The 26850-nt window shown below is 37.8% G+C and overlaps 1 protein-coding gene and 1 pseudogene across 2 annotated transcripts in view; one reads left to right on the top strand and one right to left on the bottom strand.

Moving 5' to 3' along the window:
- LOC306656057 (olfactory receptor 1D2-like) overlaps positions 1 to 26850 on the top strand; it is a 382885-nt gene that overhangs the window by 120153 nt on the left and 235882 nt on the right.
- On the bottom strand, positions 1968 to 2914 carry LOC306656068 (olfactory receptor 3A2-like; annotated as a pseudogene). Its single transcript has one exon. The product of its transcript is annotated as an olfactory receptor 3A2-like (transcript).

Here is a 26850-nt window from a genome sequence, read left to right as displayed (position 1 = left end):
GATCCATTAAAAAAAGAGATAAAGGACATGAAAAGACAATTACCAATGAAGACATAGAAATGGATTATATTAGTCCACTCATGTTGCCTTAACAAAATATGAAAAAGATTGGATAGCTTAAATAACAGAAATGTATTTTCTCACAATTCTGGAAGCTGGAAGTCCAAGTACAGTGTGTCAGCATGGTCAGATTCAGATGAAGATTGTCCTCCTGCCTTGTAGACAGCCCTTTTTACTACATCCTCACATGACAAGGAAAGGGGGGGGGGGGGAGAGAGAGCGCTGTCTTCTTCTTATGAGGCCATAGCTCTATTCTATTAAGGCCCCACCCTTATAACCTCATTCAACCATAATTACTTTCTAAAGATTGTATCTCCCAATAAATCACACTGGGCTCAGTGCTTCTACATGCAAAATTTGAGAGAAACACAATTCAGTCCTTACCCATGAACAATTAATATTTGGAAATACTTTTATCCTTATATGAACATCAAAAATACATATCAAATAATAAATAGAAATTTTCAATCATTGTATTATCAAAAATTAGGAGAATTTATTTATAACAGTCACAGTTATCAAAAGTTTGGAGAACAATCATTTTCATTCTTCATTGGAATAATAAAGTAGTGTGAAAGTTTTGTAGGATAAGAGGAAGCTATATATAGAAATCTAAAACTTTATTTCATTGAACTCAGGAATTTTACACAACAGAACTTACAGAAATGTTCACAAATAGTAAAAACACCCTGGTGGTTTGGAAGGCTAAGGCAGGAGGATCTCAAGTTGGAGGCCAGTCTCAGCAACTTAGTGAGTCTCTAAGCAAATTAATGAGACCCTGTAGTAAAATAAAAAGTCAAAAAAAAAAAAAAAAAAGAAGACTGGGGTATGGCTCAGTGCCCCTGAGTTCAACCCTTGCTACCAAAAGTAAAAATAAAAAAAATAAATGAAAACACCCTTCTAAAGAATATTCTATATGTTATCAATTGTAAATGCAGAAAATCTATAAACAATGTAAAAATCTATCAAAAGGCATATCGCTATGTAAATTATTGTTTACTCATAAAATAATGCTTGTCAATCATTAAAATGGAAAAGGTAAATTTGTAGATACTGGATAGGTAAGAGAAGCTACCTACCACATACCATGTGAATAGCAACCATGACATAACATTCCCCTATTGATATGAAATATACAGAACATATTTCTATTGATATAAAGATACATAAACATGTTTATATATATATATATTTAAAAATTAAAAGAAACAGCACCAAATTTTTAACAGTAGTTATTTCATAAGAATCATGAAGAGCGGAGGCAGAGAAAGCAAAGGTTTTGATTTTAATTTTCTACTCTTAAAATTTTGTTTTATTTTCATTTTCATAAGTACAATTCCTAAAGAAAAATTTTTAAATAAATGAACATTTCCATTTTGGAAAAATGAAGGAGAAATCCCAAAGGAAATATATGCTCTTCACAGTTAAGTAGCCCAGAATCTTGCAATGTCAAGAGGACACTGGAAATTAATTTCTCAAATTTTCTGTACTAGAGCTGGGTCACTGTGTGGGATCTTGTGTGAAAACAGGTGGTGGGAGCTGCTTTAGGGGGAGCTTGAGAGAAGGGTATGCTAAATTCTGGCACTAGGTTGTGACTTGCTACATTATACTTTGGAGAGACTCTTTACTGGTGCTTTTGGGGACGCTGGTTAAGTAAGTAAACAGAAGGTCCTTTCTGCAGGACCAAGAACCTCCAGGATACAAAACATCTTGGGTTCCACTTTCATCTGGACTGGGAAGGGTTTAGAGGCCCAAATGGCAAGTACCCAGGGTTCTGGTCCAGGACTGTATACTATTATCAGGTAAAGCATCCTTGGGAAACAAGATTGTTACTTCCTAACAAAAGTGGTCATGTTCAAGGCTTTAGGGAGGACTACTGCCATGGTCTCTACCTTCTTGAGACCCCTTCATGTCAGTGCTTGCTTTCCAGTGACCACCCTCCATAGAGCACCCTGCACATCTGGGTTCCTGAGACTGTAGATGAGTGGGTTCAGCATGGGGCTGACAACAGTGTTGAGGATGCCAATACCCTTGTCCTTGTCTGAAGCCTCCACTGAACCCAGCCTCATGTAGCTGAAGATGCCTGTCCCATAGAAGAGGCCTACCACAATAAGGTGGGAGCCACATGTGGAGAAGGCCTTCTTCCTGCCCTCGCAGAGTGGATTTGCAGGACTGCAGCTGCCACATGGATGTAGGAGGTGACAATGAGAATCACAGGTGCACCTGCCAGAAGAATGCCCAGTCCAAATAGTAGCAGCTCATTGAGCTGGGTGCTGGAACAGGAGAGCTGGAAAAGGTGGGGGAGGTCACAGTAGAAGTGATTGATCTCACTGGGGCAACAGAAGTTGAGTGTGGACATGGCCACAGTATGAGTCAGTGCATTGGTAAAGGCACAAGCCCAGGATGCAGCCAACAGTAGTACCTAGACAGTCTGCCTCATGCGGGTACTGTAGGTGAGGGGCTGGCAGATGGCCAGGAATCGGTCATAGGCCATGGCTGTCAATAGGAAGCAGTCCACTCCCGCCAACAGATGGAAGAAGAAGAGCTGTGTGAGGCAGGCTGCATATGGAACTGTTTGCTTGTGGGACAAGAGACGATCCAACATTGAAGGAATAGTGACGGTGATGCACCCAATGTCCAGCACTGATAGGTTCCCCAGGAAGAAGTACATTGGTGTGTGGAGTTTGGGCTCCACCAAGATGGCTGCCAGGATGCTGAAGTTGCCCCCAACTGTGACCAGGTAGGCAAAGAAGAAGAATACAAAGACAACTGTTCGCAGCTCAGGTGTCTCCACCAAGCCCAATAGAATAAACTCAGTAACTGCAGTTCTGTTGGCCCCAGGCTCTGGCTCCATGAGTTTCTATAATAAGACATTCCAGAGTGGAAGGGATCAGCCTTGATTATTTAATTATTCAATAAAAAAAATATGTTGACCTATTTTCATTTGCTGCTCCATGGCATATCCCCAAGTTCTTTAGTGGGTTTTTTCTGTCATTCCTCAGGCCACACCTCACTTATTGGTTCTGTTCCTGCCTTCACCTCAGTAACCTTACCTGACTCCTATGTGCATTGCTGGAAGCCACCACTGCCTTGGACTTCCTTCTCCTCAAAATGTATTTAGGTCCTTTCTCACTTTGTTCCCTGAGGTCAACAAATGAAGTCCCACCCGCAAGGAACTATTTGAGATCTGGGAAAAAAATAATGCTAAAAATAAAAAAAGAACAGAACACAAAAATAGATCATAAATCATTATAGATCTGTTAGAAATAAAATAAAATAAATCTTTAGCAAATCTAAGGAAGAAAAAACCCAAAGATAAATAAAATTATTATGGTTCTTCCCCATTCCAAACTCCTTTTACTAAATTCCCATCACTCTTGAATTGTACACATCACAGCTCTCATCTCTGTTAACCTCTTGCATTGTCATTTCTCTATGGAACACACCTTCCCTCCACTCTGGGTTGCAGAGGAATTTATGTGTGATTTGGCTTTGCATTCTCAATGCCTGCCATAGTAGGTTATATACAGTAGAAATTGGGTATTTCTGAAATAAATGAGTGAGTGAACTTTGAAACTAAGACCATAAGATTAACAAGATCAGTGAAAGAGGGCATTAGATTGAGGGCTTTAGAAATTGGAAAAGTTTTTCTGAATAAGCTGGAGTTTATGCATGATGGTAAGAGAATTGTATGTGCTCAGGCATAGATGTACAGCTGTAAGAAATTCAGCCCTCTTTGTCTAGATGGGGGGAATATCTAAAGAATCATTTGGGAACAGTTAAATTTATCCATTCATATTTTCCTTTTCACAAAGCAGTCCCAAACATTTGGCAAACAGAAAGGGTAGGCTCTATGAATAAAAAAGAATAGGCAAGAAAATCACACATCAGAAAGCAGCTCTATAACCCTTACTCTGTAGAGGTGAATTTGTCTTTACCAAGATTCTAGGAACAAGCACCATCTATGCACCTAAGATTATGATGATGACCTTGAGTGAAGAGGTTCTCTTAGATTAAAATTTCTAGGTGTCCAGCATGAGCTTCAGGCCACCGTTATAGAGCATTCATGGCCCCCTGCTTTGACATTCCAGCTAAACCCTTTACCATCTGATGTGACTGCCTGATATAGTGCCCTGAGATAGAAGAGTTCTAGCCTTTTCTCTCTTCTGATGTGTTTCCCTGAGCAAGACTCTCCCTACAGAAACCCCTGTGAAATGAACGATTTGATTCACTCAGTAACAACTTGGTGCCTCAAGTTGCTGGAGACTACTCACCTTGTTGCAGGTAAAATAACCAGCATGGTTTCTGTAGAAGGGAAAGAAAGAATTTGAGGCACTGTTCAGGCCCTAGTCCCAGAGAACAAGGAAGGACAATATATAAGAAAATGAAAGGTAGATGAGATCATCCTGTCCTGGAGCTCCATCCACTGCAATGTTATGCCATGGGGACCTCAGAAATTAGCTCTCCCAGGGAGTAGAGGGAGTCTGGGGAGCCTCAAACCTATAAACAATCTAAGTGTCTAATGAATCCAGTAATGGTGCTTTGTGGCTTTGTGACACTTTTGATATTTCTTAAAAAGATTTTACACAATTCCCTACTTCACCCCTAATCTTGGTTCTATGGAGTAAATAAAGGGTTATTCATCTCATTTTTCAAACAAGGATAAGGAAGCCCAGAGAGTTTATGCATGTTTCCAAAGTCACCCATGGAGTTAATGGTAGTGCAAAAGCCAGACCAGCATCCCCAGACCAAATGGTTTATTTCTGGCCAGAGCGAAAGCTCTTAGCCAACCCCTAGGTTTGCCTTGACCTGGAGGTGAGAAGGAGGTGGAAGAAAGAGACAAAAGGGAGATGCTTTCTCCAAATGTGGTTTCATAATGAGTCCTCAGGAATGAAATTGTTTCCACCTTGTTAGTGGGGGCTGCTGGAATTGCATCTTGAGGGGGGAATCCCATAATGAATTTGGAGGTGATAGTAGAAGAGCTGAATTGAGTTTAGTGGGTTCTAGGATCCCCAGGGATGTTGCTGCATACTATGATTTTCTAGGTCTAATTAGAAGTTGAGGGTCCCGGTAATGAGATTAATGGGCAGATATTGTAGAAAGGTTGACTCTTCTTCAGTGTCCTGATCCATTTAAACCCTAATTTCTCTCCAGATGGAGAGTTTGCATTTCCCTTGCTATAGGACCCCAGCTCTTGATATTTACCCAGGGCAGCCTGGGGCAATATGAAGTACACTGGTGCGGTTGGTCTATAGTCAAACTAGTTTTTTCCATTTGTTAATCATGACTTAGCTTACTTAGGACCAGCTGCTGAACTTCTTGGTCATCAGTTTCTTCATCTGTGAAACAGAATAATATTTCCAACCACCTGCATTGTTCTGAGAATTATAAAAAATAACATATGTAATGTACTTATAAATATTAATAGTAATGATCAAATAGCCTATCACTAATAGTTACTTTATTTTTGTGCATATTCTCACCTAATCTTCCTGACAAGTTTTTGATGAAGCTTGATTATTTGCTATACTTTACAACAGAGGAAACTGGGACTCAAGACAGTTATTAACTTACTTGATATTATACAGCCAGGAAGTGGCAGAGCTGGAACCCAAACCCCAAAACATGATTTCAACAACTTTTCCACAAGATTTTCCCTTCCCTCTTCTTTCAAATGCTTCAAAAGCAATTGAGGAACATCATCCCACCACTGGGGTTCTGTCTCTGTCCTCAAAACTCTGAGGGTGGTGTCACCCTCTGCAGCTCCTTCATGATGTAGTCCTGGACATCTTCACATACAGGATGCTGTTCAGTTGGGAAAGAGTTAGTGGCCACCTTCAGATGCTTGCCATTAGACTTGTCAAATTGCCTGGTACCTATTAGGCATGAACCAGCCTGGGGCCACATTCGAGGCATGCTCACTCTGGCAAGCCCAGACCTCAGCTCTGGATCCCAAGCCCAGTTAAAAACTGCCATCACCCATGGTGTAACTTTCTGTTTACTAAGCAGCTCCTGCCCATTATAGCATATGTTAAAGGCATGGTAATCAAGACAGGCCATGTTTGAGCAAAATTAGAGTAATGAACCAAAACAACACAATAGAGGGCCTATCAATAAAATGTGGAAATTTGACACATGGCATGGGTAGACTGCAGAGCAGTAGGAAACAGGTGCCTTGGTAAATAGCCCTGGGACAATCGAGGATCCATGGAGGAAAAGATGATACTCTCTTTCTCATTGCATGCTCAGAGCACAAAGTCCAGTTTCAGGTAGATGAGATGCTTACATTGCAGAGTAACAATGTAAAATCTTAAATATATTCTAACATATTAAATTCTAAAATATAATATGTTCTTAAATATATTCTATGGAGTATTCTTAAATTTTTAGGAGGTAAATACTTCTTATGAAGCCCCCAAAGCACTAATATCATTTTAAAAAACTAAGAAATTAGCTTTAACTAAAATTTCAAACTATTTAATAAGTAAAACCACAAGTCATGTATTAAAAATTATTTTGTAACATATAGCTATTCTGAAATGTCTAAACATATTGAAAACTTTTGTAACCAATAAGAAAAAGACAAAGACTCAAGAGAAAACAGGCAAAGCATATAAACAGAAATCTCACAGAAGAGGAAACAACAATGGTCAATGAACATACAAAAAAAATACAGAATTATTGGTAATCTTAGCAATGCAGGGTAAAATCACAAAGTAAATACCATTTTATACTTACTATGTTGAACTGAATGAAGAAATGATATAATATCAAGTTTTAATAAGAACAAAGAACAAGAAAAACTCTTACACACTGCAGTTGATACCATCAAATTGTACGCTGATGTCTCTCTATCTGATTATTTTTGTTTGATTGAATATACTTTTTCCCATTCATTTTTATTGCATTTTATAAATAAAAACTAATACAGGTGTAACAATATTGCATAGGCAGTGGTACTCTCAACTTGAGAATTAAATTACTTTCCCTTGGAACTCAGATAAACGTGGTGGCACTGGGAGGGTCCCAGGAAGTTCAACATATGTGAGAGGCACATTAGAAAATAATTTCTTTTCTTTAAGTCTGAGTTGCATTAATTCCATTCCTACTTAGAGACCTTAGAGAAATTCTTGAATGTGTGCATCAGGAAAGTGTGCAAGAGTATTTACAGAAGCAGAATGTCATCAAACAGAAAAGAAATGATACATCATGGAACACTGATGCCTTACAACACAATGCAGCCATGGATATAAATGAATAACAGCTATAGGAACTGGCGTAGAGAACCACACAAAAAATACTGAGTGAAATAAGCACTCCAAAGCAAATGACTAGTGGCTTATCCCTCTTATACATACCCTTTTATACAGAATTTGTTACCAAAGCTCTTTTCCTGAATCTAGCATATTGGGAGGTGGGCCAAAGAGGAAATGGCACCAGAAAACAAGATTTTTCTAATGTTCTACCCATTGTCACTGAACACGGGCATAAAAGCTTGGTCTGCCCTCTCCAAGAAGCTCTATCATCCCCATGCATATTGACTCTGGTGGGATACAGTGCTGACAGGTTTGTCTGAATTCCAAGATAAGTAATTCTGATTCTAAAGCTAAGAGCACCACTGCATGTGTAATGTATATACTATACCTCTATTAATGTTGTGTTTATGAAATGAATTAAATAAAATGCATGGGCAAAGTATTATTAGTCAAATAGAAAATAAATCAGAAAAACAGACATAGAACTTTAGCACTATGGGGACCTAAAGTGTGGGGATTGTTGCAACCTCATGCTCTTGAATAAAATCCACATCCCTATCAACTATATGTAAATATCACCCATCATCACCATCATCACCATCATCATCATCATCATCATCATCATCATTGTTATCCTTATCATCCTCAAAAGTACTGATATGGATTAAATTGTCCTAAAAATACAAATAAATTTGCTTCCCTTCACCACATGATCTTTATTACATGAGGTCTCTGAACTTGCCATGTTTACCAAATAATGCCTTTTTCCTTTTCTTTCATAGTTAACTACATTAAATACCTCTGTTGACAAACAAACCACCATTTATTGTCACTTGTATTCTTGAGAACTGCCACTCTGACTGGAGTGATTTAAAAACCTCAGAGTAGTTTGAATTTGCACTTCTCTAATTGGTAGAGATGCTGAACATTTTCATATATTTTGGACTATTTATATTTCTTCCTCTGAGAATTATCTGGTCAGTTTTTGGTAATTCATTGATTAGGTTTTTTTGGGTTTGTGCTAAGTTTTTTGAGTCAGAATGGCAATTATTAAGAATACAAGTAATAATAAATGTTGGCAAGAATATGGGGAAAAAGGCACACTCATCCATTGCTGGTGGGACTGCAAATTGGTGCAACCACTCTGGAGAGCAGTATGGAGATTCCTCAGAAAAATAAGGAATGGAACCACCATTGACCCAGTAATCCTTCTTGGTATATAATTGTTATGTTTGGATGTTATGGTTTGAGGTGTCCCCCAAAAGCTCACATGAGAGACAATACAGGAAGGTTCAGAGGAGAAATGATTGGGTAGTAAGGGTCTTAACCCAATCAATGAATTAATCCCATATGGGATTAATTGAAGTGGTAGTGTGTGACTGGAAGAGGTGGGAATTGAGGCATGACTGTGGGGTATATATTTTGTATCTGGAGAATGAAGTGTCTCTCTCTCTCTCTGCTTCCTGATGATGCAAGATGTTTTTTCTTGCTATGCTCTTCCACCATGATCTTCTGCCTTACCTCAAGCCCCAAGGAATGGAACCAGGCTTCTATGAACTAAGTTCTCTAAAACAAATTAAACCTTCCTCCTCTATAATTGTGCTGGTCAGATCACTTAGTCACAGCAGTGAAAAAGCTTCCAAAAATAGTATCCAAAGGATATTGTGACAGTGGTGCAGTCAAATTAATGTTTATAGAAACCAAGTTCACAATAGTAAGCTTTGGAACAAAGTCAGGTGTCCTTCAAACAGAAAATGTGGTATTTTATACCAAATGGAACATTACTCAACCATAAAGAATGACTTTATAACTTTTGCAAGTAAATGAATGAATCTAGAGACTATCATGCTAAGTGAAAAAGCCAGTCCCCTAAAACCAAAGGTTGAATATTTTTGCTGATGTATGGAACCTAATGCACAATAAGGGGGATGAGAGGGAGAATAAAAGTTCAGTAGATTAGATAAAAGGGAATGAAGGGATGGGAGAGGGAATAGGAAAAAGAATCAGTGGAATGAACCAGAAATGATTTACCTATGTTCTTATATGACTACATCATAGTGAATTCCACAACAGTGTACATACAAAAGAATAGATTTCTAATAGAATAAGATATATTCCATGCTTGTATAATTATATTAAAATGAATTCTATACTCATGTATAATTACAAAGAAACAATAATAATAAAAAATCAAGTTGCTAGTCAGAACTCCCTTACAACAAGATACAGAAAATCATGTAGGAGATATGAAGACTATGTGTTTCTCTTTCTCTTATATAAAATATAAGTAATTCAGTCATTTTGTTTTGTCATGAGATAACAGGAATCTAATCTTGTGAATGTGGACTATTAATGGATGAGACACAAATTAGAGGGTAAAAACTTCTCAGGATGTAGGACAATAATCAGAGATGCAAAGAGATGGTTGCATTATTGATAATAGTGAAATATTGGGAATTAAATGTCCATTGCTTAAGTGAATTTTAACACATGCAAATTATAGCAGATCAGAAAATCATAACATTTTGAAGAATGTTATATTAAATGATGCTCAATATAAAGATTGGTTGTTAAGAAAGCTGAAAATAAAATTTTACTCAATCCCTTGTATTTTCATGGAAAAAAAAATATTAAAATGCATGTGTGTGAATGTGTGTACATTTGCAAACAGTCATGGCATCCAGAGACACAGTGATCAGGGGATAATTGGTTAACACACTGACTTCTTCATGGGGCAGTAAACTCCATGTGTGCAGGGACCATGTCTGTTTTGGGTCATGTCTTGACTATCACATTGCCTGACTGAATTAATGGTTGCTCAATAACTGAATGGCACATTCCCATCTCCATTAGAGTGAGGAGTAGCATCTCCTTTCTTAGTAGCTAAGAAGTTGACTCAGCAGCTCAGTGGAAGAATGGACTAATGGTGGCTGAGCTTCACTGGAGCCTGTCCTGTTTAAACAGTTATACCCTCATCCAGGAAGCACCAGCTGTTATGCCACATGCCTACTGCTCCCACTCCCACTCCCACTCCCAGTTCTTATAAATATGAACAGTGTTTGTGGGGGTGGAGTGCCTCTCTACTGAAAAGCTTGCCATTGTGTGTCCAGTCTAGTGAGGCTCACCCTGGACTTCATTCTGTGTGGGACAGGGAGGTGCAGGGGATCACTGTTTTCTGTTACCTTTGATTTGTAAATGTTTCCACCATAAGTCATGTGGTTCTATTAGTTTGTGTGTGTGCACATGAACACACATACAGTTTTGTATAAAAGGGGGACACAATACACTTGTACTTCTTGAGATTCCTGTGGGTTCTTCACATAGAAATATGCAAACACAGGAATGAGAGCCAACAGTGTCTGGGATGGAGATAATTGAGGGTCACCAGCATGCATTTTCCTTCCGATTGCTGTGAGAGTATAAAGGAAGGTCACCTGTCCCAGACCCCAGAGCTTATGGAGGATTTCAAAGAAAACATAAGACCTGAAATTGGTCTTCCCAGATTGAGCTTCCCAGGTTACCAGTTTGTGACAAATGGAAACCTCTAGGAAGAAACAAGCCTTTGTTAAGCCATTGGAAGGAAATACATATGACGGGTTCTGTTTGGTTCCTGTAACCTAGAGGTACTTCCACAGACAGCTGTCAACAGGAATCTCAACTCATCCTAATTCTCTACCAACCCCTCTTGGCCTGTGACAGCTTTAAGCCAGTGGGAAATATTTAGAACAAGGAGTTGTTAAATTTATTTTGCTGCTAGTTGCCTGGTGCATGCCGTAATTCCAGCAACTTGGTAGGAAGATCACAAGTTCAAAGCCAGCCTCAGAAAAAACAGGTGCTAAGCAACTTAGTGAGACCCGTGTTTCTATAAAAATACAAAATAGGGCCGGGCATGTGGCTCCATGGTTCAGTGTCCCTAAATTCAATCCCTGGTACCCCCTCCCCGCAAAAAAAAAAAAAAAAAAAAAAACCCAAAACCAAAAAGTCTCAGAACAATTTATAAGGAAAAAAAAATTAAGGTAATTTCTCATTGCTCCAAAATAGCATTCAAAACAAAATATAATGGAAAAAAATGCTTACAATGCATTTTTCCAAAAAGGAAAACAAAAGTGATAAAAGTATCACACCATTTAGCTATCATTTATCATTCAAACATCAGTTAATTTTGCATACAGAACTATTACATTAGGCATTTTTTAAAGTTTATTCTGCTTTTTTTATTAAATTTGTTCTTTTTTGTTTTACATGACAGTAGAGTATATTTTGACATATTTATACAAATAAGGAGTATATATATTCTTAGTTAGGATCCCTGTTTTGTCAAAAAAGGCAGACATTAGAGATTTCAAACCAAAAACTTTGAAAGAACAAACTTTGGTCACCAGAGAAAAATAAAAAATCTATAGCATATGAACTGGCGATTAGTTTTAGATTTCTTTATGGGACTAAGTTGAAAACATTTGTAGAAATTGCAAGTATGGAATAAAATGTAAATGGATTTAAAAACTGAAATGGTAATGTGGTTATAAATAACAGGAAGGGAGAGAGGAGATGGCAGGCAGTCAAATGTACTGATTTCCCTCTTCTATACTTGAATCCTTAAAGGTATTCCTGAAATCTGATAGGTCACAAAACAGAGGTAAAAGTACACAAATCATCATAATGGAACAGGTTGGGCACAGCGCTGGGACTCGGAGCAACCACTGGGGCTCCGGCGGCTGCCCAGGGGAGGAGTGGCGAGGAGAGCCCAGGGGAGATGTGGACTCAGAACACCGGGGCCTGCCCTGAGGAGGAGGAGGAGGAACGTGGCCACTTGGATTCGGAGTGACTGCACCAGAGCTACAGGTGGTTGCCAGAGGAGAAGCTGCGCGGCGAGCTGTTTGGACTCTAAGCGACCGCTTCTGAACACCGGGGCCTGCCCTGAGGACGAGGAGGAGGAAGAGGAGAGCGGCCGCTTGGATTCGGGGTGACTACACCAGAGCTACAGGCGGTAGCCAGAGAAGGGGCTGCGTGGCGAGCTGTTTGAACTCAGACCACTTCTGAACCCCGGGGCCTGCCCGGAGAAGTAGGAGGAGGAGGAGGAGGAGCGCGGCGGGTCGTTTGGACTCTCAGTGACTGCATTAGCACTCCAGGCTGCTGCTCAGAAGAGAAGGTGAGTGGTGAGTTGTTTGGACTTAAAGTGACAGCGCCTGAACACAGGGGGGCTGCCTGGAGGATAAGCGTGGTGGGTTGCTTGGTCTTGAGTGGCCGCAGAGCTCCGGGCGGTTGCCCAGAGGACCCGTGCAGCGGTCACGTGGATTCAGAGCCACTCAGAGTGACCGCTCCTGAACACCCGGGGGGTTATCTGGAGAAGGAGGAGGAACGGGGAGGGTCACTTCGACTCGGAGTGATTGATTGCCCAGGGCTACGGGTGGTTGGTGGGAGGAGGAGGCACGAAGTGAGTTTCTTGGACTCCTAGTGACCACACCAGAATACTGGGCGGCTGTCTGGAGGAAGAGGCCTGTGGCGGGTCTCTGGGACTCAGAGCGATTGTTCGGGGCCCCAGGTGGCTGCTCAGAGGAGGGGCCGCATAGCCAGGCGATTAGGTGCAGAGCAGGGTCCCAGGATCTAGGAGGCTTCTGGGTGGAAGAGCCGCACAGAGACAGGCTTAGGGCGGAGCGAAGGTTCCAGGCCTGCGGGCAGATTCTCTGAGGAGGGGCAGCCTAAGGAGATTCATCTGCGAAGGGTGAGGCTCCCAGGCCCAGGAGGCAGGGCCGGGCCCCTGGAACTTTGCAGAGGAAGGCAGCCCAGCCCAGGTGGTAGCTGTAAATTGAGGGGAACCTCTAGGAGGGAACTGACCAGCGAGACCACCCCACCGGGTGAGTCTTCCCTGCTGGGTGAGGTTTGCCCACAAGGACGGTAAAACCAGAGACTCAGGCCCAAACAGGCCTTGCCTCAGCCCGCAGCCTAGGTACCCTTTGGATGACCATTGGTCAACAAGTAGGAGCACCTCTGCCCACTAGCAGGGATTATACCCCACCTGAAGGACACCACTCCTAGAGAGGCAGCTTCCTTGTGGAGCACTGCATTATCAACTTCCTCCAAGACTTCAGCCTACTGAAGGCTAAGGGGGGATATATATAGAAATCTTCAGGGACATTGTAAGTCAATAGAGGAAATCTGCAATATCTCAGCGGTCCACTGATACCTGAACAATATGAGAAAACAAGGAAAGAAAATGCTGCAAACAAATCTAGATGTTACAACAATAAAACCCAATGACAGCATGGCAGAAGAAATGACAGAAAAGGAGTTCAGAATGTACATAATTAAAATGATCAGAGAAGCAAACGATGAGATGAAAGAGCAAATGCAGCATTGAATGATTGCACCAATCGACAGTTAAAAGAGCAAATACAGGAAAGCAAAAGATCATTTCAATAAGAGTTAGAGATATTGAAAAAAAACCAAACAGAAATCCTTGACATGAAGGAAACAATAAACCAAATTAAGAACTCCATAGAAAGCATATCCAATAGGATAGAACACCTGGAAGACAGAACCTCAGACATTGAAGACAAAATATTGAACCTTGAAAACAAAGTTGAACAAACAGAGAAGATGGTAAGAAATCATGAACAGAATCTACAAGAACTATGGGATATCATGAAAAGGCCAAATTTAAGAATTATTGGGATTGAGGAAGGTCCTAGAGAAACAAGCCAAAGGAATGAACAATTTATTCAATGAAATAATATCAGAAAATTTCCCAAATCTGAAGAATGAAATGGAAAATCAAGTTCAAGAGGCTTATAGGACTCCAAATACACAAAATTACAACAGACCCACACCAAGGCACATTATAATGAAAATACCTAACATACAAAATAAAGACAGAATTTTAAAGGCTGTGAGAGAAAAGAACCAAATTACATTCAGGGGGAAACCAATACGGATATCAGCAGATTTTTCAATCCAGACCCTAAAAGCTAGAAGGGCCTGGAACAACATTTTTCAAGCCCTGAAAGAAAATGGATGCCAACCAAGAATCTTATACCCAGCAAAACTTACCTTCAAATTTGACGATGAAATAAAATCCTTCCATGATAAATCAAAAGCTAAAGAATTTACAAAAAGAAAGCCAGCATTACAGAACATTCTCAGCAAAATATTCCATGAGGAAGAGATGAAAAACAAAGAAGCAAATCAGCAAAGGGAGGAATTATCCTAAAGGAATTGTCAAATAAAGGAGGAAACAAGTTGTGTCAAACAAAGAAATAAACAAAATTTAAAACATGAACCAAATGACCAAGAAACCAAGTCATTTCTCTATAATAAGCCTGAATGTTAATGGCCTGAATTCATCAATCAAAAGACATAGACTAGCAGACTGGATTAAAAAGAAAGATCCAACAATATGTTACCTGCAAGAGACTCACCTCATAGAAAAAGATACCCATAGACTAACGGTGAAAGGATGGGGAAAAACATACCATGCACATTGACTCAGCAAAAAAGCTGGAGTATCCATCCTCATTTCCGATAATGTGGACTTCAAGCCAAAGTTAGTCAGAAGGGATAAAGAAGGACATTTCATACTTCTTAAGGGAAGCATAAATCAGCAAGATATAACAATCATAAACATCTATGCCCCAAACAGTGGCTCATCCATGTATGTCAAACAAATCCTTCTCAATTTCAGAAACCGAATAGACCATAACACAATAATACTAGGTGATGTTAACACGCCTCTCTCACCACTGGACAGATCTTCCAGACAAAAATTGAACAAAGAAACCATGGATCTCAATAACATGATCAATAATTTAGACTTAAAGGACATTTATAGAATATACCATCCAACCAAGAGTGAATACACTTTCTTCTCAGCAGCACATGGATCCTTCTCTAAAATAGACCATATATTATGCCACAAAGCTAATGTTAGCAAATACAAGAAGATAGAGACACTAGCATGTATTCTATCAGATCATAATGGATTGAAGTTAGAAATAAATGAAAGAGTAAAACACAGAAACTATTCCAACACCTGGAGATTAAACAATATGCTATTATATGATGAATGGATAACAGAAGATATTAGGAAGGAAATTAAATAATTCTTAGAGGTAAATGAGAACAAAGAAACATCATATCAAAATCTCTGGGACACTATGAAAGCAGTACTTAGAGGGAAATTTATTTCATGGAGCGCATTTAATAAAAGAAGTAAAACTCAACAAATAAACGACCTAACACTACAGCTCAAAGCCCTAGAAAAAGAAGAACAGACCAGCACCAAAAGTAGTAGAAGACAGGAAATAGTTAAACTCAGAGCTGAAATCAATGAAATGAAACAAAAGAAACAATACAAAAAATTGACAAAATAAATAGTTGGTTCTTCGAAAAAATAAACAAAATTGATAAACCTTTAGCCACACTAACAAAGAGAAGACGAGAGAAAACCCAAATCACTAAAATTCGGAATGAACAAGGAAATATCACAACAGACAGGATTGAAATACAAAACATAATTAGAAGCTATTTTGAAAATCTATACTCCAACAAAATAGAAAATTTCGAAGGACATCAACAGGTTTCTAGAGACATATGAATTGCCTAAACTGAACGAGGAGGACATACACAATTTAAATAGACCAATTTCAAGTACTGAAATAGAACGAAGTCATCAAAAGCCTACCAACAAAGAAAAGTCCGGGACCAGATGGGTTCTCAGCCGAGTTCTACAAAACCTTTAAAGAAGAGCTCATTCCAATATTCTCAAAGTATTCCATAAAATAGAAGAGGAGGGAACCCTGCCAAACTCATTCTATGAAGCCAATATCACACTGATACCTAAACCAGACAGAGACTCATCAAGGAAAGAAAATATCAGACCAATATCCTTAATGAACATCGACGCAAAAATTCTCAACAAAATTTTAGCAAATCGCATACAAAAACATATTAAAAAGATAGTGCACCCTGATCAAGTGTGTTTCATCCCACGAAATGCAAGGTTGGTTCAACATCAGGAAATCAATAAACGTAATTCACCATATTAATAGACTTAAAGTCAAGAATCACATGATTATTTCAATAGATGCAGAAAAAGCATTTGATAAAATACAGCACCCCTTCATGCTCAAAACACTAGAAAAAATAGGGATAGTGGGAACATTCCTTAACATTGTAAAGGCCATTTATGCTAAGCCCATGGCTAATATCATTCTAAATGGTGAAAAACTGAAAGCATTCCCCCTAAAAACGGGAACAAGGCAGGGATGCCCTCTTTATCCACTTCTATTCAACATCGTTCTTGAGACTCTGGCCAGAGCAATTAGACAAACCAAAGAAATTAAAGGGATACGAATTGGAAAAGAAGAACTCAAACTATCCCTGTTCGCTGATGACATGATTATATATTTAGAGGAACCTGGAAATTCCACCAGAAAACTCTTAGAACTCATAAGTGAATTCAGTAAAGTAGCAGGTTACAAGATCAATGCCCATAAATCCAACGCATTTTATACATAAGTGATGAATCTTCAGAAAGAGAAATTAGGAAAACTACCCCATTCACAATAGCCTCGAAAAAAATAAAATACTTGGGAATCAATCTCACAAAAGAGGTGAAAGACCTCTACAATGAGAACTATACAACACTAAAGAAAGAAATTAAAGAACACCTTAGAAGATGGAAAGATCTTCCATGTTCTTGGATAGGAAGAATTAATATTGTCAAAATGGCCATACTACCTAAAGTGCTATACAAATTCAATGCAATTCCAATTAAAATCCCAATGACGTACCTTACAGAAATAGAGCAAGCAATTATGAAATTCATCTGGAAGAATAAGAAACCCAGAATAGCTAAAGCAATCCTTAGCAGGAAGAGTGAAACAGGGGGTATTGCAATACCAGATCTTCAACTCTACTACAAAGCAATAGTAACAAAAACGGCATGGTATTGGTATCAAAATAGAAAGGTAGATCAATGGTACAGAATAGAGGACACGGACACAAACCAAATAAATACAATTTTCTCATACTAGACAAAGGGGCCAAAAATATGCAATGGAGAAAAGATAGCCTCTTCAACAAATGGTGCTGGGAGAATTGGAAATCCATATGCAACAGAATGAAACTAAACCCATATCTCTCACCATGCACGAAACTAAACTCAAAATGGATTAAGGACCTTGGAATCAGACCAGAGATCCCTGCAGATTATAGAAGAAAAAGTAGGTCCAAATCTTCACCTTGTTGGTCTAGGATCAGACTTCCTTAACAGGACTCCCATAGCACAAGAAATAAAAGCTAGAATCAACCACTGGGATAGATTCAAACTAAAAAGCTTTCTCTCAGCAAAGGAAACTATCAGCAATGCGAAGAAAGAGCCTACAGAGTGGGAGAATATCTTTGCCAATCATACTTCAGATAGAGCACTAATCTCCAGAATCTATAAAGAACTCAAAAAACTCTACTCCAAGAATTCAAATAATCCAGTCGACAAATGGGCTAAGGAAATGAATAGACACTTCACAGAAGAAGATCTACAAGCAATCAACAAACATATGGAAAAATGTTCAACATCTCTAGTAATAAGAGAAATGCAAATCAAAACCACCCTAAGATTCCATCTCACCCCAATTAGAATGGCGATTATCAAGAATACGAGCAACAACAGGTGTTGGCGAGGATGTGGGGAGAAAGGTACACTCATACATTGCTGGTGGGGCTGCAAATTAGTGCAGCCACTCTGGAAAGCAGTGTGGAGATTCCTTAGAAAATCTTGGAATGGACCCTCCATTTGACCCAGCTATCCCACTCCTTGGCCTATACCCAAAGGACTTAAAATCAGCATACTACAGAGATACAGCCACATCAATGTTCATAGCTGCTCAATTCACAATAGCCAGACTGTGGAACCAACCTAGATGCCCTTCAATTGATAAGTGGATAAAGAAACTGTGGTATATATATACAATGGAATATTACTCAGCCATAAAGAATGATAAAATTATGGCATTTGCAGGCAAATGGATGAAATTGGAGAATATCATGCTAAGTGAGATAAGCCAATCTCAAAAAGCCAAAGGACGAATGATATCGTTAATAAGTGGAGGATGACACATAATGGGGGGGAGGGAAGGGTTAGTGTTAGGGTTAGGAAGGGGAGCAAGTATGGAGGAAGGAAGTACTGTATAGAGGGTAAAGAGGGGTGGGAGGGGTGGGGGGAAGGGAAAAAAATAACAGAATGAATCAAACAATATTACTCTATGTAAATTTATGATTACACAAATGGTATGCCTTTACGCCATGTATAAACAGAGAAACAACATGTATCCCAGTTGTTTGCAATAAAAAAAAAATATTGGAACAGGTTAATAATATAATCAAATAAATCACATGGTAACTGCAGAAAGAGAAAAGGAGGAATAAAAGACAATATATTAATTCGATCATTGCATATGCTAGGAAACTAGTGGATATTACCTGGAATTTTAGAACTACACTTAAATTTATAAAGGTAACCCTAAAACAAATCTTCCAAATTATGGGAAGAAACATTCCTAGAAAGCAAAGTAAAACAAACAAAGCCCTTACAGTGAAAGGATTTTCAAAACACTATAAAAGCAAACAGGGTGACTTGAAAAAACAGAACAGAATTAGGATTATACATACTTAAACAGTAAAGCTGAGCTGAGTGCAATGGCACACACCTGTAATTCCAGCGACTTGGGAGGCTGAGGCTGGAGAATTGCAATTTCTAAATCAGCCTTAGCAACTTAGTGAGGCCCTGTCTCAAAAATAAAAAATAAACAGGACTGGGATGTGGCTCAGTGGTCAAGTAACACTATGTTCAACTCCTGGTACCAAACCACCCTCCCAAAACCCATAAAGCTGAATGGACTAAACTCATCTAGTGAAAGAAGTGGATTTCAGATTGCATCTAAAAACATGCAAGTTGAGGCTGATGCCAAAGTATCTTTCCAAAGCAAAGCTAACTAAAGATGTTGAAGTTAAAGGAATACCAGTTGATTGAAATAAAAAATAAAGGAGGGATCATGATGTTAACATAAGATAAATTTGAATTTGAAAAGAGGCCATAAATGGGAAAACAGAAGAGCACTTTGAAATAAATGGTGAAAAAAGATATAATAGCTATAAAAATCAATGCTGCAAATCAAATGGGTAGTACTGATACATAAAGGAAGTTCAAGGAAAAAAAGCCAGAAACAGGATAACAGTGAGTATATTTCAGTGGCCTGCAATCCATACAGAATTAAGTCGGCAGAATGAATTGAGACTATCAAAAAACCTCAGTATGGGACGTAGCTCAGTGGTCATGTGCTTGCCTAGTATGCTTGAAGCTCTGGATTACATTCTCAGCACTGTTCCAAATATTCCTAGTGCTTCTGCTTTATGGATTGATGACTGAATCGATATAGACATAATCAAAAGGCAAAAAACTTGGAAAAATTTGTAACTGACAGCAGACACAGTGGGCAACTTCCCTAATAGATAAAGAGCTACATCTTATATATATATACAGACAAATAACTCCATAGAAAAATGGACAAATAATATTAACATTCCATAGATAAAATGTACAAAAATCTCTTAAAACAGGAAAATAGATTGAGTTTGCTTTTAATTAGAGGAATGCAAATTTAAACTACAATAAAAATTTTCTCTTGTCAGATTGGAAAAGGCTAAAATCATAAGCTAATTTATCTAAGAATAGTTCCCTAGAGACTGGCCTTCTGCAGAAATCATCCATAAACAAGGTTGGTCCTGATTCAGGGTTGAAGTAGAGCTCATGTCACAGGTTCTGCTATATCCTAGAGCTGCAGCTGCCAGGTTTGAACCTCAGCCTCCTGGTTATGCCAGGGAAGGGCTGGAGATTTCCCACTAAAGTAGCCTAGGAAAGCGAGTTGGTATCCCAGAACACGATGGGTGTGGGGGATCTGAGTTCCTGATAATGTTTCTATTTCTATGAATTTTTTCCCAATAAATGTTGTCCCAGCAGGTCTGGTGTTTATATTATCCATCTACTCTCCCTGATTTGTTTGAAAAGATGTGAGAAAACAGGCCCTCTCAGTAGTCTCTCAGTAGTGATCAATAGAATATAAATGGGCATAAGTTCAAAGGAAAAAGGGCAATCTGGTAATCTTTTTTAAAATTATGAAATTTTTACCTTTTACCTATATATTTTTTTTATCTTTTGGAATTTATCCAATAGTTATATGGTCACATATAAGAGATGACATATTGGAAGGTTATTTGTTGCAACATTTTTCTTTCTCTTTTGCTCTTTGTCCCTTGATGAGCTAAGTAATTGTGCTCCACCATGATCTCCTGCCATGTGTGCTGCCTTACCACAGACCGAAGCAATAGGGTCAACTGATTATCAATTGGAACCTCAAAGACAGTGAAACAAAATTATAAGTTGATTATCTCAGATATTTTGTTATAGTGATGGAAAACAGACTAACATAGACCTCAATAGACATTTCATAAAAGAAGACATATAAATGTCCAATAGATATATGAAAAATGCTCATTATCAGTAACAGTCATGGAAATGCAAATTAAAACCACTCTGAAGTATTTATTTGCAAGTGTATAATGGTTATTATAAAAAAGATCAAAGATACCAAGCATTGGTGAGATTATAAAGAAAAGATAACTCAGTACACTGTTGGTGAAAATAGAAATTAGTACAGCTATTATGAAAATGAACATGGTTTCAAAAACCCAAAATATAAATACCATATTATCTAGCAATCTTCTACAATTTATTAAAAATCACAATGTTGAAGAGATATCTTCACTCCTATGTTCACTGAAGCATTATTCATAAAAACTAAGATATGAAACCAACTTAGGTGTCCAACACCAGATAAATGGACAAAGAGGAGTTGCATATAAATAATGAAATATTATTCAGACTTAAAAAGCACATAATTCTGTCATTTTTGGCAAACTAGGTAAATCTAGAGGATATTATGCTAAGTGAAAGAATCTGGGCACAGAGAGAAATGTACTCTTGGTTATCATCTCACTGGCAATCTAAAAACATTGAACTCCAAGAATAGAGAATAAGATGGTGGATACCAGAAGTTGGGGGAAGGGGAAGATGCTGCTCAAACAGGATATGATCCAATTATACAGGAGGAATAAATGTCAGTGATCTATTGCACCAAACAGTGATGACAATAAATAATAATGCATTGTATATTTCAAAATTATTGAAAGGATAGATTTTGTTTTCACTGTAAAAAGTACTTGAAGTAATGAATTTGCCAATTAGATTGATTTAATTATTTTATTTTACTATTTTTTTTCTTTTTAAAATTTTGATTCATTGTATACAAATGGAAAACAACTATTCATGGTGGTACATGAAGTAGAGTCATACCATTTGCATAATCATACATGTACATAGGGTAATGATGTTTGCCTCATTCTATTATCTTTCCTTCCCCCACCCCCTCCCCACCCCTCATTTCCCTCTACACAATCCATCCTTCCTTCATTCTTCCCTTACCTCCTCCCCCCTCCCCGGTATGTGTCATCATTCACTTATCAGCAAAATCATTTGGCCTTTTTTTTTTTGGTATTGGCTTATTTCACTTAGCATGATATTCTCCAACTGAAAATGCCATAATTTTATTCTTCTTTGTGGCTGAATAATATTCCATTGTGTATATATACCATAGTGTCTTTATTCATTCATCTATTGAAGGGCATCTAGGTTGGTTCCACAATCTAGTTATTGTGAATTGAACTGCTATAAACACTGATGTAGCTGTGCCATTGTAGTACGCTGATTTTAAGTCCTTTGGGTATAGGTCAAGAGTGATTTAGGTGGGTCAAATGGTGGTTCCATTCCAAGTTTTCTAAGGAATCTCCTTACTGCTTTTCAGAGTGGCTGCACCAATTTGCAATCCCACCAGCATTGTATGAGTGGACTTTTTTCTCCACATCCTTGTAAACACCTATTGTTGCTTGTATTGTTGATAATAGACATTCTAACTGGGGTGAGATGAAATCTTAGGGTAGTTTTGATTTGTATTTCTCTTATTACTAGAAATGTTGAATATTTTTTTCATATATCTGTTGATTGCTTGTAAATATTCTTCTGTGAAGTATCTGTTCATTTTCTTAGCTCATTTATTTATTGGGTTATTTGTATTCTTGGTGTAAAGTTTTTTGAGTTCTTTGTAGATTTTGGAGAGTAGTGTTCTATCTGAAGTGTGACTTCTACACTGAAAACTATAGAACACTAAAGAAATAAATTAAAGAAAATCTTAGAAGATGGAAAGATCTCCCATGTTCCTTGATAGACAGAATTAATATTGTCAAAATGGCCATACTACCAAAAGTGCTATACAGATTCAATGCAATTTCAATTAAAATCCCAATGATGTATCTCATAGAATTAAAGCAAGTAATCATGAAATTCATCTGGAAGAATAATAGACCCAGAATACCTAAAGCAATCCTTAGCAGAAAGAGTGAAGCAGGTGGTATCACAATACCAGACCTTCAACTATACTACAGAGGAACAGTAACAAAAATGGCTTGGTATTAGCACCAAAATAGACAGGTAGACCAATGGCACCAAGTTTAGGATACAGACAAACCCAAATAAATACAGTTTTCTCATACTAGACAAAGGTTCCAAAAATATATAATGGAGAAAAGATAGCCTCTTCAACAAATGATCCTGGGAAAACTGGAAATCCATATGCAGCAGAATGAAACTAAACCCCTATCTCTCACCTTGTACAAAATTCAACTCAAAATGAATTTAATTATTTTAGAGTGCAAACATATCCAAAATATCACATTTTATATCTTAAAGTATATATAATTATTATTTGGCAATTAAAAATAAAATAAAGAAATAAATATTCTAGTAGCAATCTTTATGCTCATGAAGATGTTGATAACTATGATACATAATAGCAGATCAGGGGTAAGAGAAGAATGGAGGAACTTTGAATTGTGTAGCAGGAAATGAGGAGGCAAGGGGGTGGGGGAAGGAAAGTGGAATGGGACAGACGTCATTACCCTACGTACATGTATTATTACACGAATGGTGTGAATCTACGTCATGTCCAACTATAGAAATGAAAAGTTGTACCTCATTTGTGTACAATGAATGAAAATGCAGTGTGTAAAAATAAAATTTAAAAAAATTAATTAATATAATATTCTTATGCCATATAAACCTTGTAGTACAGGAGAAGATTTAATAATACAAATATTTTTATGAGGTTAGCATACATCTGACAATAAAAATTAAAAATCTTATGAAGAAAAATATTAGAGAACAATGCTAGTCAGGACTGCAGAAACAAAATGGTAATCACAGGGAATTTAAAAATCAGTATATTTAAAAGAATAATTGATTATTATTAAGTTATAGCCTTCATAAGAATCTGGGAATAAGGGGAAAATCCAAGAAAAAAGAGAAAAGTGGGATAGGTCCTTTCCAAATTCAAACTCTTAAGAAATCCCCAGGAACAAAGTGCATTCCCACCCAGGGCCTATTTGTGAGTCCCTATTAGGGACTGTGTCTTGGGAGCCACAATGATCCTGGGAGAGCTGGTGGAAGCATTGTGCTATGCTAGGAGAAGCTGGTGGCAGGGGGTGGGGGGAGGGGATGGATGTGAAGGTGTCCCCTACTATGATTTTCCAGGCCAGGTCCTTGGAAATTTAGGGTCTAATGGTAAAGATGATGAAACAGAAGAAATTGCGGTAGACTCTCAGTCCCTCCTCAAACACCTATTAATCCACCCAACCCCAGGAGGTAACATGGCCTCTTGGATAACTAGTGGGCTTTGCAGATGGATAAATCTGTCTTCCATTTACTAGCAACTGCTGACCACTTTGAAGCCTCAGTTTTCTTACCTGTGAAATGTACTTAATATCCCCTCTTAGGGTTGGTAGGGTTGGTAGGAGAATTAAATAAAGTAACACACACAACATCCCCAGTACAGAACCACCAATAATGTTATTAGCATAACACCTGGAAGAATTTATCACATGCTTTTATGCACATGGCACTATACCATGAGCTTTAATTATGTTAAATCTCAATCAAACATTTCAACAATTCCACAAAGTGGGTGCCTTTATTATTTCCATCTTACAAATAAATAAATTGAAGTTCAAACTGATTCAGTAATTTGCTTGAGGACACATAGGAATTTGAGGAGTAGTGTTTCAAGCTAGCATTTTCTTGATTCCAAGTGACCTACTGTCTACATCCTTCCATTAGCTCCTTTTGACCACTGTAACTTTACTTCTGATTGTGGCGACCACTGCTGCCAAATAAACCATGGGATATGTTCCAGGATGAAACTAGGACATCTCTATTTCAGTAATAACAACATGTGCTCCATTCATAACAGCCATCTATAGCACTAAATCTGAATAACAGATACCACCAATGTAACTCTTTTGCTCTTCCATTATATCTGCTACTTACTCTCAAGGAAAGAAACTATAACTGGTTGTGTGAGAAGCTGACATCAAAAACATAAAACTTCTAATTGTTGGAAGATTTTTAAAAACAAAGATGAAAGAAAGTTAGCCAACTGAAAGACTATGTGGAATTATTTGCAAAATATGTTGCAGAGGATTAATATTTACACTATATAGAGTTCCTGCAAATTAATAAAAAAGTTAATGATCCATTAAAAAAAGAGATAAAGGACATGAAAAGACAATTACCAATGAAGACATAGAAATGGATTATATTAGTCCACTCATGTTGCCTTAACAAAATATGAAAAAGATTGGATAGCTTAAATAACAGAAATGTATTTTCTCACAATTCTGGAAGCTGGAAGTCCAAGTACAGTGTGTCAGCATGGTCAGATTCAGATGAAGATTGTCCTCCTGCCTTGTAGACAGCCCTTTTTACTACATCCTCACATGACAAGGAAAGGGGGGGGGGGGGGGAGAGAGAGCTGTCTTCTTCTTATGAGGCCATAGCTCTATTCTATTAGGGCCCCACCCTTATAACCTCATTCAACCATAATTACTTTCTAAAGATTGTATCTCCCAATAAATCACACTGGGCTCAGTGCTTCTACATGCAAAATTTGAGAGAAACACAATTCAGTCCTTACCCATGAACAATTAATATTTGGAAATACTTTTATCCTTATATGAACATCAAAAATACATATCAAATAATAAATAGAAATTTTCAATCATTGTATTATCAAAAATTAGGAGAATTTATTTATAACAGTCACAGTTATCAAAAGTTTGGAGAACAATCATTTTCATTCATCATTGGAATAATAAAGTAGTGTGAAAGTTTTGTAGGATAAGAGGAAGCTATATATAGAAATCTAAAACTTTATTTCATTGAACTCAGGAATTTTGCACAACAGAACTTACAGAAATGTTCACAAATAGTTAGAACACCCTGGTGGTTTGGAAGGCTAAGGCAGGAGGATCTCAAGTTGGAGGCCAGTCTCAGCAACTTAGTGAGTCTCTAAGCAAATTAATGAGACCCTGTATTAAAATAAAAAGTCAAAAAAAAAAAAAAAAGAAGACTGGGGATATGGCTCAGTGCCCCTGAGTTCAACCCTTGCTACCAAAAGTAAAAATAAAAAAAATAAATGAAAACACCCTTCTAAAGAATATTCTATATGTTATCAATTGTAAATGCAGAAAATCTATAAACAATGTAAAAATCTATCAAAAGGCATATTGCTATGTAAATTATTGTTCACTCATAAAATACTGCTTGTCAATCATTAAAATGGAAAAGGTAAATTTGTAGATACTGGATAGGTAAGAGAAGCTACCTACCACATACCATGTGAATAGCAACCATGACATAACATTCCCCTATTGATATGAAATATACAGAACATATTTCTATTGATATAAAGATACATAAACATGTTTATATATATATATATATATTTAAAAATTAAAAGAAACAGCACCAAATTTTTAACAGTAGTTATTTCATAAGAATCATGAAGAGCGGAGGCAGAGAAAGCAAAGGTTTTGATTTTAATTTTCTACTCTTAAAATTTTGTTTTATTTTCAATTTCATAAGTACAATTCCTAAAGAAAAATTTTTAAATAAATGAACATTTCCATTTTGGAAAAATGAAGGAGAAATCCCAAAGGAAATATATGCTCTTCACAGTTAAGTAGCCCAGAATCTTGCAATGTCAAGAGGACACTGGAAATTAATTTCTCAAATTTTCTGTACTAGAGCTGGGTCACTGTGTGGGATCTTGTGTGAAAACAGGTGGTGGGAGCTGCTTTAGGGGAAGCTTGAGAGAAGGGTATGCTAAATTCTGGCACTAGGTTGTGACTTGCTACATTATACTTTGGAGAGACTCTTCACTGGTGCTTTTGGGGACGCTGGTTAAGTAAGTAAACAGAAGGTCCTTTCTGCAGGACCAAGAACCTCCAGGATACAAAACATCTTGGGTTCCACTTTCATCTGGACTGGGAAGGGTTTAGAGGCCCAAATGGCAAGTACCCAGGGTTCTGGTCCAGG

This window comes from Sciurus vulgaris (assembly GCF_902686455.1).
Source record: "Sciurus vulgaris genome assembly, chromosome: 3".
Lineage (NCBI taxonomy): Eukaryota > Metazoa > Chordata > Mammalia > Rodentia > Sciuridae > Sciurus > Sciurus vulgaris.
The sequence above is the reverse complement of the archived record's forward strand: the minus strand, read 5'-3'. Positions and strand labels throughout refer to the sequence as shown.